At 38.3% G+C, this 10,989-nt stretch overlaps 1 non-coding gene across 1 annotated transcript; it reads right to left on the bottom strand.

Moving 5' to 3' along the window:
* Positions 1 to 1,523: 1,523 nt before the first annotated feature.
* On the bottom strand, positions 1,524 to 1,630 carry LOC141669045 (small nucleolar RNA R71). Its single transcript, XR_012553344.1, has one exon. It is a non-coding gene; the product is annotated as a small nucleolar RNA R71 (small nucleolar RNA).
* Positions 1,631 to 10,989: the final 9,359 nt, after the last annotated feature.

Genomic DNA, 10,989 nt, shown 5'->3' with positions numbered 1-10,989 from the left:
ACAAAATGTCTAAGGAGAAGAAGATTTAGTTTCAATTTTATATTCTTCGATTTAGGCGATACTTTTGGATGCTTGTTTTTTATTTATTTTAAACCCTAGTACTTTTATATTATCTCGTAGTATTCTGAACTTATTTATTATTATGTTTTCACCGGAACCCATGGTGATGATGTGTTCGATCATGAACTAATCGTTGACATGGGGTTCTAGCGGATTTATTTATGGATTTTAATAGTCAATTGTTCTAAATTATTAGTGTGTGGTGATTTATGATTCCTAGTATGGTTGTACTTATTCTTTTTAGATGCGTAGCTAACATCTAAGTCATTTGTTAATCTTTATTGAAGCAAAGTAGATATAGATGTTTAGAACTTGCCATGCTAGCATATGTTTGTGTATGTTATCATGCATGATTCGTAGTATAATTTTAACCATCTTATGCTGCCCTATGTAATCTAAATAGATAACTTGCTCATTAAATTGTTATGTATTCAAATCTTATAGACATATAGGGTTAAGCATAATTGGTGTCTGCTCAACTTCTATCTTATTTGTGGATGTTCAGTAGTAGGGTATACGTATATCGAAAGATAGTGTATACTAATTTCGTGTTATCTGATTAGTTGTCATCACCATCACATGCTAAGATTAAAGGCATAAACTCTGAATGAAGTATTTAATGAAGTTAGAATCCCATGTTTTATCTCATATAAGTAAATCAGTTTTAGTCTCTTAGTTAATGCATGCTAGTATAAACACTTTAGTTAGTTAATCAACTCAAAATTGATATTTGCTTTAACAGTGAATAATAACCATACATTGTTGCATAAGTGCATATTCTGTATAAACCAGTCTCTGTGGGAACGAACCTAACTTAATCTTATACTACTTGTGATCACGTACACTTGCGTGGTTTTGTGTGAACAAGTTTTTGGCACCGCTACCGGGGTTCGGTGTTAAATTTAGTTTATGTGCTTGTCATCAGTGGTCGTTGAAGTTCACTGACTCGGATTATTCTCTTACAATGTTTACATTGTTTGTGTGTTTCAGGTATTCGATCGAGCGTGTATGCGAACACATTCTCAATCTCGTAAGGATAAACTAGAACAAGTAGAAACGGAAGTGATCGTTGCATTGGGAGAACCGACAGTAGAAACAAAAACATTGCAGGATTATTCTCAACCAAAAATCAATGACATTCAGTCTAGCATTGTCAGGCCAGCTATTGCAGCTAATACCTTTGAAATCAAGCCTGGCACGATTCAAATGGTATAGAACTCAGTCCAGTTTGGGGGATCTCCAACGGAAGATCCCAATATGCACATTAGGGATTTCATCGAGATCTGTGACACTTTCAAGTTCAACGGTGTTTTGGAAGATGCTGTAAATTGAGACTTTTCCTATTTTCTCTGAGGGATTAAGCTAAGAGCTGGTTGCACTCTCTACCACCAGGTTCTATTATGACACGGGAGGATCTTGCTCAGAAATTTCTCAATAAATTCTTCACTATGGCAAAGACAACTGCAATCAGGAATGCTCTTACTCAATTTGCGCAACAATCAGGTGAATTTCTATGTAAAGCCTGGGAGCATTACAAGGAGATTCTTAGGAAGTATCCTCATCATGGAATGCCTATCTGGATGGTGATAGCTTTTATAATGGTTTGGGAACACAGTCAATACCTATGCTCGATGCAGCATCAGGTGAAGTCTTATGGGCTAAGAGCTATGAGGAAGCTTATGAGCTAATTGAGATGATGGCCGCCAAAGAATATCAGAATCCAATGGAGAGACTACCATAAAATAAGGTAGTAGAAATTCTGGAGGTGGATACAGCTACGGCGGTAGCTGCTCAGCTCAAAGCGTTGACTATGAAGGTCAATTCTCTGACCAACTATGGTGTTCATCAGATAACTAGTGTTTGTGAGCTTTGTGGAGGTTCGCCTGCAACGGCAATGTGCTATATCTAGTGAATCAACTCAGTTTGTGAGCAACTTTCAGAGGTCGTAGCAACCAGTTCCGACCACTTATTATCCTAACAACCACAACCATCTTAACTTCAGATGGAGAAATAATCAGGGTGGTATCCAACAGCCTTACCAGCAGTTTGGAAACAAGCCTTTCAATCCTCCTAGTCTTCAGCAATAGTTTGCACCAAGGCAACAATTTCAGCCACAGGGAATGCAACAACTATTCTCATGGAGGTGTAGGTCCATCTTCGAATGAAAAATCTGAATTGGAGGAGTTGAGGCTGATGTGCAAAAGCCAAGCGATTTCAATCAAAACTCTGGAGAATCAAATAGGGCAAATTGCCAATGCGTTATTGTACCGACCACAAGAAACTCTTCCTAGTGATACAGAAGCTAATCCAGGCAAGAGGGAAGTCAAGGAACAGTTAAAGGCAATCACCTTGAGGTCTGGAAAGGAAGCTAGCCCTAATATCATCAAAATGAAGAATCTGAAAAATTTATCCAGAAAGCAGGCACGCCCGCGCCCTTGCCAGCTTCAGAAAATTCAATTCTTGAGAAAATAGCTGATCAGAAGGGGGTCGAAGCGAAAACGAAGAAGACTTCTACTGAAAACACTACTCCTGAGCAAAATACAAGAGATAAACAAGTCTATCCGCCTCCTCCATATCCTAAAAGACTTCAGAAATAGAAGTTCGATAAATAATTTGCCAAGTTTCTGGAGGTTTTCAAGAAATTACATATTAACATAGTGGAAGCTCTAGAACAAATTCTAAGCTATGCTAAGTTTATGAAGGATATTCTTTCTCAGAAGCTTAAACTTGAGGAGTTGAAAATAGTTGCTCTAACGGAAGAGTGCAGTGCTGTGCTGTAACATAAACTACCTCCTAAACTTAAAGATCCAGGAAGTTTCACGATATTATGCACTATTGGAAACTTATCTTTTGACAAGTACTTGTGTGAATTGGGAGCTAGCATCAATCTGATGCCATTGTTTGTCTTCAAGAAACTTGGCCTGCCTGATCCAAAACCAGTAAACATGTCCTTACAACTGGCTGATCGATCTATCACTTATCCGTCAGGTATAGTGGAGGATGTATTGGTTAAGGTGGACAAATTCATATTCCCTGCTTATTTTGTCATTCTGGACTTTGAGGAAGATAAGAAGATTCCCATTATCTTGGGGAGACCATTCTTAGCGTCTGGCAAAACTCTGATCGATATGCAGAAGGGTGAGCTTACTATTAGGGTTCAGGATCAGGATGTTACCTTTAATGTCTTCACCGCAATGAAATTCCCTAATGATAAAGATGAGTGATTTAAAGTAGAATTGGTCGACTCTATAGTAAATTCGGAGCTTTATCAATTGCTAAGGACTGACGCCTTAGAGAGAGCCTTAATAGGGGGAATCTGATAGTGAAGATGAAGGGGAAGAGAAACTGCAGTATTTGAATGCATCTCTGTGGAAAAGGAGATTGGACTTGCCATTCGAGTCTCTTGGATTATCAGAGCTTAAAAATTCTCAAGAGCGTCTCTAACCATCTATTGAGGAAGCTCCCACACTTGAACAAAAACCACTACCTGATCACTTGAGGTATGCATTTTTGGGTGATGCATCTACTTTGCCTGTTATTATCGCATCTGACCTTTTAGGTAGTGATGAAGAAAAGCTCTTGCGAATTCTGAGAGAGTTTAAATCAGCAATCGGGTAGACTATAACAGATATCAAGGAAATCAGCCCTTCCTATTGGCAGTATAAAATTCTACTTGAGGAAGGAAGTAAACCAACCATTGAACGATAGAGGAGACTCAATCCTATCATGAAGGAGGTAGTGAAGAAAGAGATTCTTAAATGGCTGGATGCAGGGATCATATATCCTATTTCTGATAGTTCATGGATGACCCAGTGCAGTGTATGCCTAAGAAATGAGGCATTACAGTTGTTTCTAATGAAAATAATGAGCTCATTCCTGCTCGGATAGTCACAGGATAGAGAGTATGCATGGATTATCGGAAGCTGAATAAAGCCACCAGGAAGGATCACTTCCCTCTTCTATTTATTGATCAAATGCTTGACAGGTTGGCTGGCCATGAGTATTATTATCTTCTGGATGAGTATTCGGGCTATAATCAGATTTTTTTGCCCCAGAAGATCAAGAGAAGACCACTTTTACTTGTCCTTTTGGCAGTTTCACTTTGCGTCGAGTTTCTTTCGGACTTTGTGGTGCACCTGCTACTTTTCAGAGATGCATGATGGCTCAAACATAATTGGTACTAATATGGAGGTGCTCATGGATGAATTTTCTCTGTTCGTGTTTTCTTATGATGAGTGTGTATAATCTTGGCTTGGTGCTGAAAAGATGTGTTGAGACTAATATGGTGCTCAACTGGGAAAAATGTCACTTTATGGTGTAACAGGGTATCATTCTTGGGCACAAGGTATCTAACAAAGGTCTTAAAGTGGATAAGGCCAAGGTGGGGGTTATTGAAAATCTTCCTGCACCAATCTCAGTTAAAGGAATCCGTAGTTTTCTAGGTCATGCAGGTTTTTATCGGTGATTCATCAAAGACTTCTCCAAAATCTCTAAACCCTTGTGCAATTTGTTGGAGAAGGATGTTCCCTTCAAATTTGATGAAGAATGTTTGGCTACTTTCGAGAGTTTGAAAAAGAGTTTGACTACAACACCAGTTATTATTGCACCTGATTCGAATGAGCCCTTCGAGATGATGTGTGATGCTAGTGTTTTTGCAGTTGGAGCTGTTCTTGGCCAGAGAAAGAAGAACATTTTCATGTGGTTTACTATGCTAGTAAAACCCTTAATGGTGCTCAGCTGAATTACACTACTACAGAGAAGGAGCTTTTGGCAATTGTCTACGGTTTCGAGAAATTTCGATCTTATTTACTTGGGACAAAAGTGACGGTTTACACTGATCATGCTACTATTTAATATCTGGTCTCGAAGAAAGATTCAAAACCTCGACTGATTCGATGGATTTTCTTGTTAAAGGAATTCGAGCTGGAAATCAAAGACATGAAAGGTACAAAAAATCAGGTAGTAGATCATCTCTCATGTTTGGAAGATCAAGGAAAAGCTTTACAGGATAAGACGTTGAGCAATGAATCTTTTCCAGATGAGCAACTTTTTGGGGTGCAAGAAGAAGAACCATGGTTTGCAGATATTGTGAACTATTTTGTGAGTAATGTTATTCCCCTAGAACTCTCTTATGCTCAAAGGAATAAGTTTCTACATGAGGTGGAATGGTATTGATGGGATGAGCCGTTCTTGTTTAGACAAGGGGCATATCAGATTATCAAGAGGTGCATTCCATATAGTGAGACGGAGGGTATCTTGCGAGACTGTCATTCTAATGTGTATGGTGGCCATTATGATGGAGAGAAGACAGCTACCCGTATCCTTCAAGCGGGATTTTTCTGGCCTACTTTGTTTAAAGATGCTCATTAGTTCGTGTTGAGATGTGATCGCTGTCAGCGAGTTGGAAATATGTCCAAGAGAAACGAGATGCCTCTCAATGCGTTTCTTGAAGTTGAGATTTTCGATGTTTGGGGAATTGACTTCATGGGGCCATTTATCTCATCATGCAATAATCAATATATTCTTTTGGCGGTGGATTATGTGCCTAAATGGGTTGAGGATAAAGCTTTTCCAACCAACAATACTAAAGTGGTGATCAGTTTTCTTCATAAACAGATATTCACACGTTTCGGTACTTCAAGGGTCATAATCAGTGATGAGGGATCACATTTATGCAATCATAAATTACTGCATTAATGGAAATATATCATGTGAATAATCGTGTGGCCACAGCTTATCATCCTCAAACTAATGGGCAAGTTGAAGTCTCTAATCGAGAGATCAAGTGAATCTTGGAGAAGGTTGTGAGTCCGTCAAGGAAGGATTGGTCTTTGAAGCTAGATGAAGCTATTTAGGCCTATAGAACAGCATTCAAGACTCCTCTAGGCATGTCTCCTTTCCAGTTGGTATATGGTAAGGTGTGTCATTTGCTTGCGGAGCTAGAACATAAAGCATATTGGGCTTTGAAGAAGCTGAATCTTGACATGGAAGCTGCTGGAGAAAAGAGAATGCTCCAACTTAATGAACTCGACGAATTTTGTCTACAGCCTTATGAATAACAAGTTATACAAGGAGAAGGTCAAGAGATGGCATGATAGGAGGTTAGTGCACAAGGCATTTGTACGTGTTCAGCAAGTTCTATTGTTCAACTCTCGTCTCTGAATTTTTCCAGGAAAGCAAGTCACGGTGGTCAGGTCCGTTCATTGTCAAAATTGTGTTTCCACATAGAGCTGTGAAATTTTTTGATAAGCATCCGGACCAAGCGTTCAAAGTAAATGGTCAGAGGTTGAAGCATTATTAAGGGGATACGGCGAACAGTGAGGTGGTGAGCGCCGTTCTTGTGAAAACTTGATTTCGATGTTTCACGTCAAGCTAAATATAATGCCAAACCCAAATTCTAACCCTATTTCTACAACCTAAACAACTCCCCAACCCTCCTATCTCTATCATATATATATACATATACATACATACAAACACATCTCTTATACCCACAAACCCTAGCCTCTCCTACATACAATAATTACAACTAAATCGCTATCACTTGTGATTATGGCACCCAAAAGAGCACGTACCATGGGGAGTAGTAGCACCCATCCCTCGTCTACCGAGGATTCTAGTGTGGGTGGCATGGAGAACAGATTTACTTCACTGGAGGCTCAGGAGGAGTTCACTAGGTTGATGTCTAAGCCAGTGGCTAAGGAGAGGGGATTCTTGCCTACGACTCAAGATGGGAAGCTATTAGAGATGATTGCTGAGAAAGGTTGGGAGAGTTTTTGTGAGGTACCATATACGCATTGAGCATTGTGCAGGAGTTTTATGCCAATGCTAAGGTTGAGAAGAATGAATTTTCTGTGGTGCGAGGTTTGACTGTGGATTATCGGCCTGCTGCTATTCGACGAGTTATAAATCAACCCGCGAGGCCTAGGGCTACTGATGATTCGGTGCAGAATACTAGGGAGGATTTGGAATTAGATTATATTTTGGCAGAGTTGTGTGTTCCAGGCACGTAGTGGAAGTACAAAGCAGGCACCACTAAGCCGCTTACTTTTCCTGCTTCTTGTATGAATGGGTATGCTAGGGCTTGGAACCTGTTTGTGTGTGTTAATATCATGCCATCTTCACATTCACACGAGGTTACTGTGGATCGGACTATTCTGCTGTGGGGGATTTTGAATGAAGAATATGTTGATCTCGGCTATGTGATTCATCAAAGTATGCTGCGTTTTCTGCGAGGGGGAACAAGGGCGATTCCTCATGCTTCCATTGTTACGAAGTTGTTTACTTCGGTTGGTGTTAGGTGGACCGAGCATGAGCAGCTGCAGCTGCCGAGTGCTCCCATTGATAGCTCGATGATTTCGGTGATATATGAGTGGTATGGCGGTAAAGCCCATGAGAAGGGATTGGGTTATACATATGATCATCTACCGGGTGGCCAGCTAGCTGACCAAACGTATGCAGGGGGTTCTTCTCAGGAACAGCGGGGCTGCTGCTAGATCCTCTTGTACAGCCGCTAGATCTTCTCGTGCATAACAGACAAGGGATATGATTGGACTTGGAGATGCTCAGTTCAAGAGATTGACTAGGCGTATGGATTCCATGCATGACATTCACAGCCATTTTGCTCAGGATTTGACTCAGGCTTTGAATACTGCTTTTAAAGCCAATGGTGTCGAGGTCGATTGGCCTGTATTTGGAGCGAGCACTATTTACCCGCCACCTAATTCTCCACCCGAGGAGGGCGATCCCACCGACGATTAGGTATGCCTTGTATCTTTATTATTACCTTCAATGAGGACATTGAATATTTTAAGTTTGGGGGTGATAATGTAAGGATTAGTTGTGTGTCGTGTTCATATAGATTCATATTGCATATTTAGTTATAGTTCGTTCAATATTTTTGCATGATTGTGAATATAGGTCTTATTTGTTTGCATATTTGTTCATGTTATTATGTGAGTTCATGTAGTTGCATTTGCATGCATATAATATGATCCCGTAGGATGAGCTGCTTCTGATTGGTAGGTTGGTGTTGATTTGAGTGTAGTGATGTCGAATAGAGGGATGATTTAAGTCCTAATGAATTGATTTGCATGTCCAGAAAAAAAGTTTTTTCACAAGTCTTATAGGTTGCTTTTGAACTAGATCATGATCATACTTGTTTGTTTATTGGAATTTAATAACTAGGTTTATATTTAGAATTTTTGCTATTCTCGTAATGACGTAAGAACACTGAATTTTCAAAACTAGGGAAAAACATGGATATCATTGCTAGTTGTGAATAAAATTAGGCGTCAATTGGCTAGTAGCCGGCTCATATTTTTATGAGTAGTCTAAGGTTGAATGAGATGGAGTGAAACACACTCATTCAGAATCATTGGAAAAAAGAATGAAGAATAGAAAAGAAAAAGAAAAAAATTGTGTTAGTATATGCAGAATTGACCAAGTGTGAGCTCTTTAATACTCGAGCAATTACGTTCTAGGGGACTTTGTGCCTAGTGACCTAAGGCTTGTATAGTCCGGGATCCGCTAACCTGATGATCGCTACATGGGTATTATTGTATAAGTCTTTTGGAACCTCATTCATTGCACGCTCAAATAAGCATTTTTGTTTGATGTGTTTCAGTATTATAGCATAATCCTTGTAGAACTCTAGTAAAATTGAGGTGTTGTGAGTCATTATGCGTTTAAAATCTATTCTATTTATAAACTTCTGATTGTTCTGGAGAAGGATATGATATGGTTATTGATCTAGTGTTGAGAGTATATCTGATAAGCATCTCACACACGCACGTTTCTGGTTTGCATGTTGGTTTATGGGATTTAGTTGAACTCTATTTAAAGTCATTGCACTCTTAGAGACATTGCTTATTAATTTGGTTATGGTTATTCCAAGGGGATCGTTGCATTGTCATTTAGTTGCATTTTCACGTAGTTGCATTCATACAATAGTTTTGTTATTAGTGTCGAGTCTATTTATGCTTGAGGACAAGCATCGATTTAAGTTTGGGGGTGTGAGAAGTGGATTTTATATCTACTTGGAATGCTTCATATCGGCTTAAGTTGGTGTTTTGGACTCAAGTGTTTGGTATTTTTGATGTTTTTTGTGTTGAGTCGTTGCAGGGCACTAGTCAGAGGTGGAAATGAGCTTTTAAATGATTATATGTTGATAAGAGATCAAGAAATGAGTCGTGGAAGTTTGTACGAAGGAAGGAGCGTAAAAAGAAGAAAGCTATAGAAATTCTACATAAAGCAGGCGCACCCGCGCACAAAGGAGCGCGCCCGCGCCCCATTTGTCAAACACAGAAGACGCCCGCGCCCATATCAAGCGCGCCCGCGCCGGCCAGATTCTGCAGAATCCTGATTTGATTATAATTTGGTTATTGCGAGAGTCCAGATCAAACAGGGATATATATATATATATATAAAGATAAAAAGACGCTTTTAAGAAGAAGGAAGCCTGGGAGAACATAGAGAAGACCTAAAGCACACAAGACGGCTAAGGAGAAGAAGATTTAGTTTAATTTCGTATTCTTCGATTTAGGCGATACTTTTGGATGCTTGTTTTTTATTTTTTCTAAACCCTAGTACTTTTATATTATCTCGTAGTATTATGAACTTATTTATTATTTTGTTTTCATTGGAACCCATGGTGACGATGTGTTCGATCATGAACTAATCGTTGTCATGGGGTTCTAGCAGATTTATTTATGGATTTCAATAGTTGATTGTTCTAAATCATTAGTGTGTGGTGACTTATGATTTCTTAGTATGGTTGTACTTATTCTTCATAGATGCGTAGCTAACATCTAAGTTGTTTGTTATTCTATATTGAAGCAAAAGTGGATATAGAGGTTTAGAACTTGCCATGCTAGCATAGGTTTATGTATGTTGTCATGTATGATTCGTAGTGTAATTTTAACCATCTTATGCCGTCCTATTTAATCTAAATAGATAACTTGCTCATTAAATCGTTATGTTTTCAAATCTTATAGACATATAGGGTCTAAGCATAATTGGTGTCTACTCAACTTCTATCTTATTTGTGGATGTTTAGTAGTAGGGTATACGTATATCGAAAGATAGCGTATACTAATTTTGTTTTATTTGATTAGTTGTCATCACCATTACATGCTAAGATTAAAGGAATAAACTCTGAATGAAGTATTTAATAAAGTTAGAATCCCATGTTCTATCTCATATAAGTAAATCAGTTTTATTCTCTTAGTTAATACATGCTAGTATAAACTCTTTAATTAGTTAATCAACTCAAAATTGATATTTGTCTTAGTAGTGAATAATAACCATATATTGTTGTATAAATGCATATTCTGTTTAAACCAGTCTTTGTGGGAATGAACTTAACTTAATCTTATACTACTTGTGATCGCGTACGCTTGTGTGGTTTTGTGTGAATAAGAGACCAAGTCACGACCTAAGTACTTTCAAATTGTTGAGGAACATATAGTAGTTGATGATATTATTGACATTAAGCACATTGAATTCATCATTATAGAGTACTTGCCTACGTTACCTTAGTTTTCTTATAATTTTTCATAGTTCTTTGCTCCACAACTATTTTTCCAGACGAGCATGAAGTTCATCTTGGTTTAGTCTCATCTTTCTGTGGTTCTTGATTTTTACAATACTTGTGGTCGAGTTTTCTCTAACAAGAGGAGAATGGAGAATGACTAGGAATGAGAATAAAAGAATTAATATATGTTATCAATTAGTTAAAATTGATTTAGTGGCGAATATAAATAGTGTATTAATATATTTTATATGTGAGGCTATGGGTAAATTAATTAAGTAGTTTAATATATAATAAAGCCCAATTATTTTTGGGCCTTAGTCCATTTGGTTCTTCTTTAGGGTTTTCATTCCATATATAAATATTGTAATCCGCCACATATTATATTTTTAATGAAT

This window comes from Apium graveolens, chromosome 6 (genome assembly GCF_009905375.1).
Source record: "Apium graveolens cultivar Ventura chromosome 6, ASM990537v1, whole genome shotgun sequence".
Taxonomy (NCBI): domain Eukaryota; kingdom Viridiplantae; phylum Streptophyta; class Magnoliopsida; order Apiales; family Apiaceae; genus Apium; species Apium graveolens.
The sequence above is the reverse complement of the archived record's forward strand: the minus strand, read 5'-3'. Positions and strand labels throughout refer to the sequence as shown.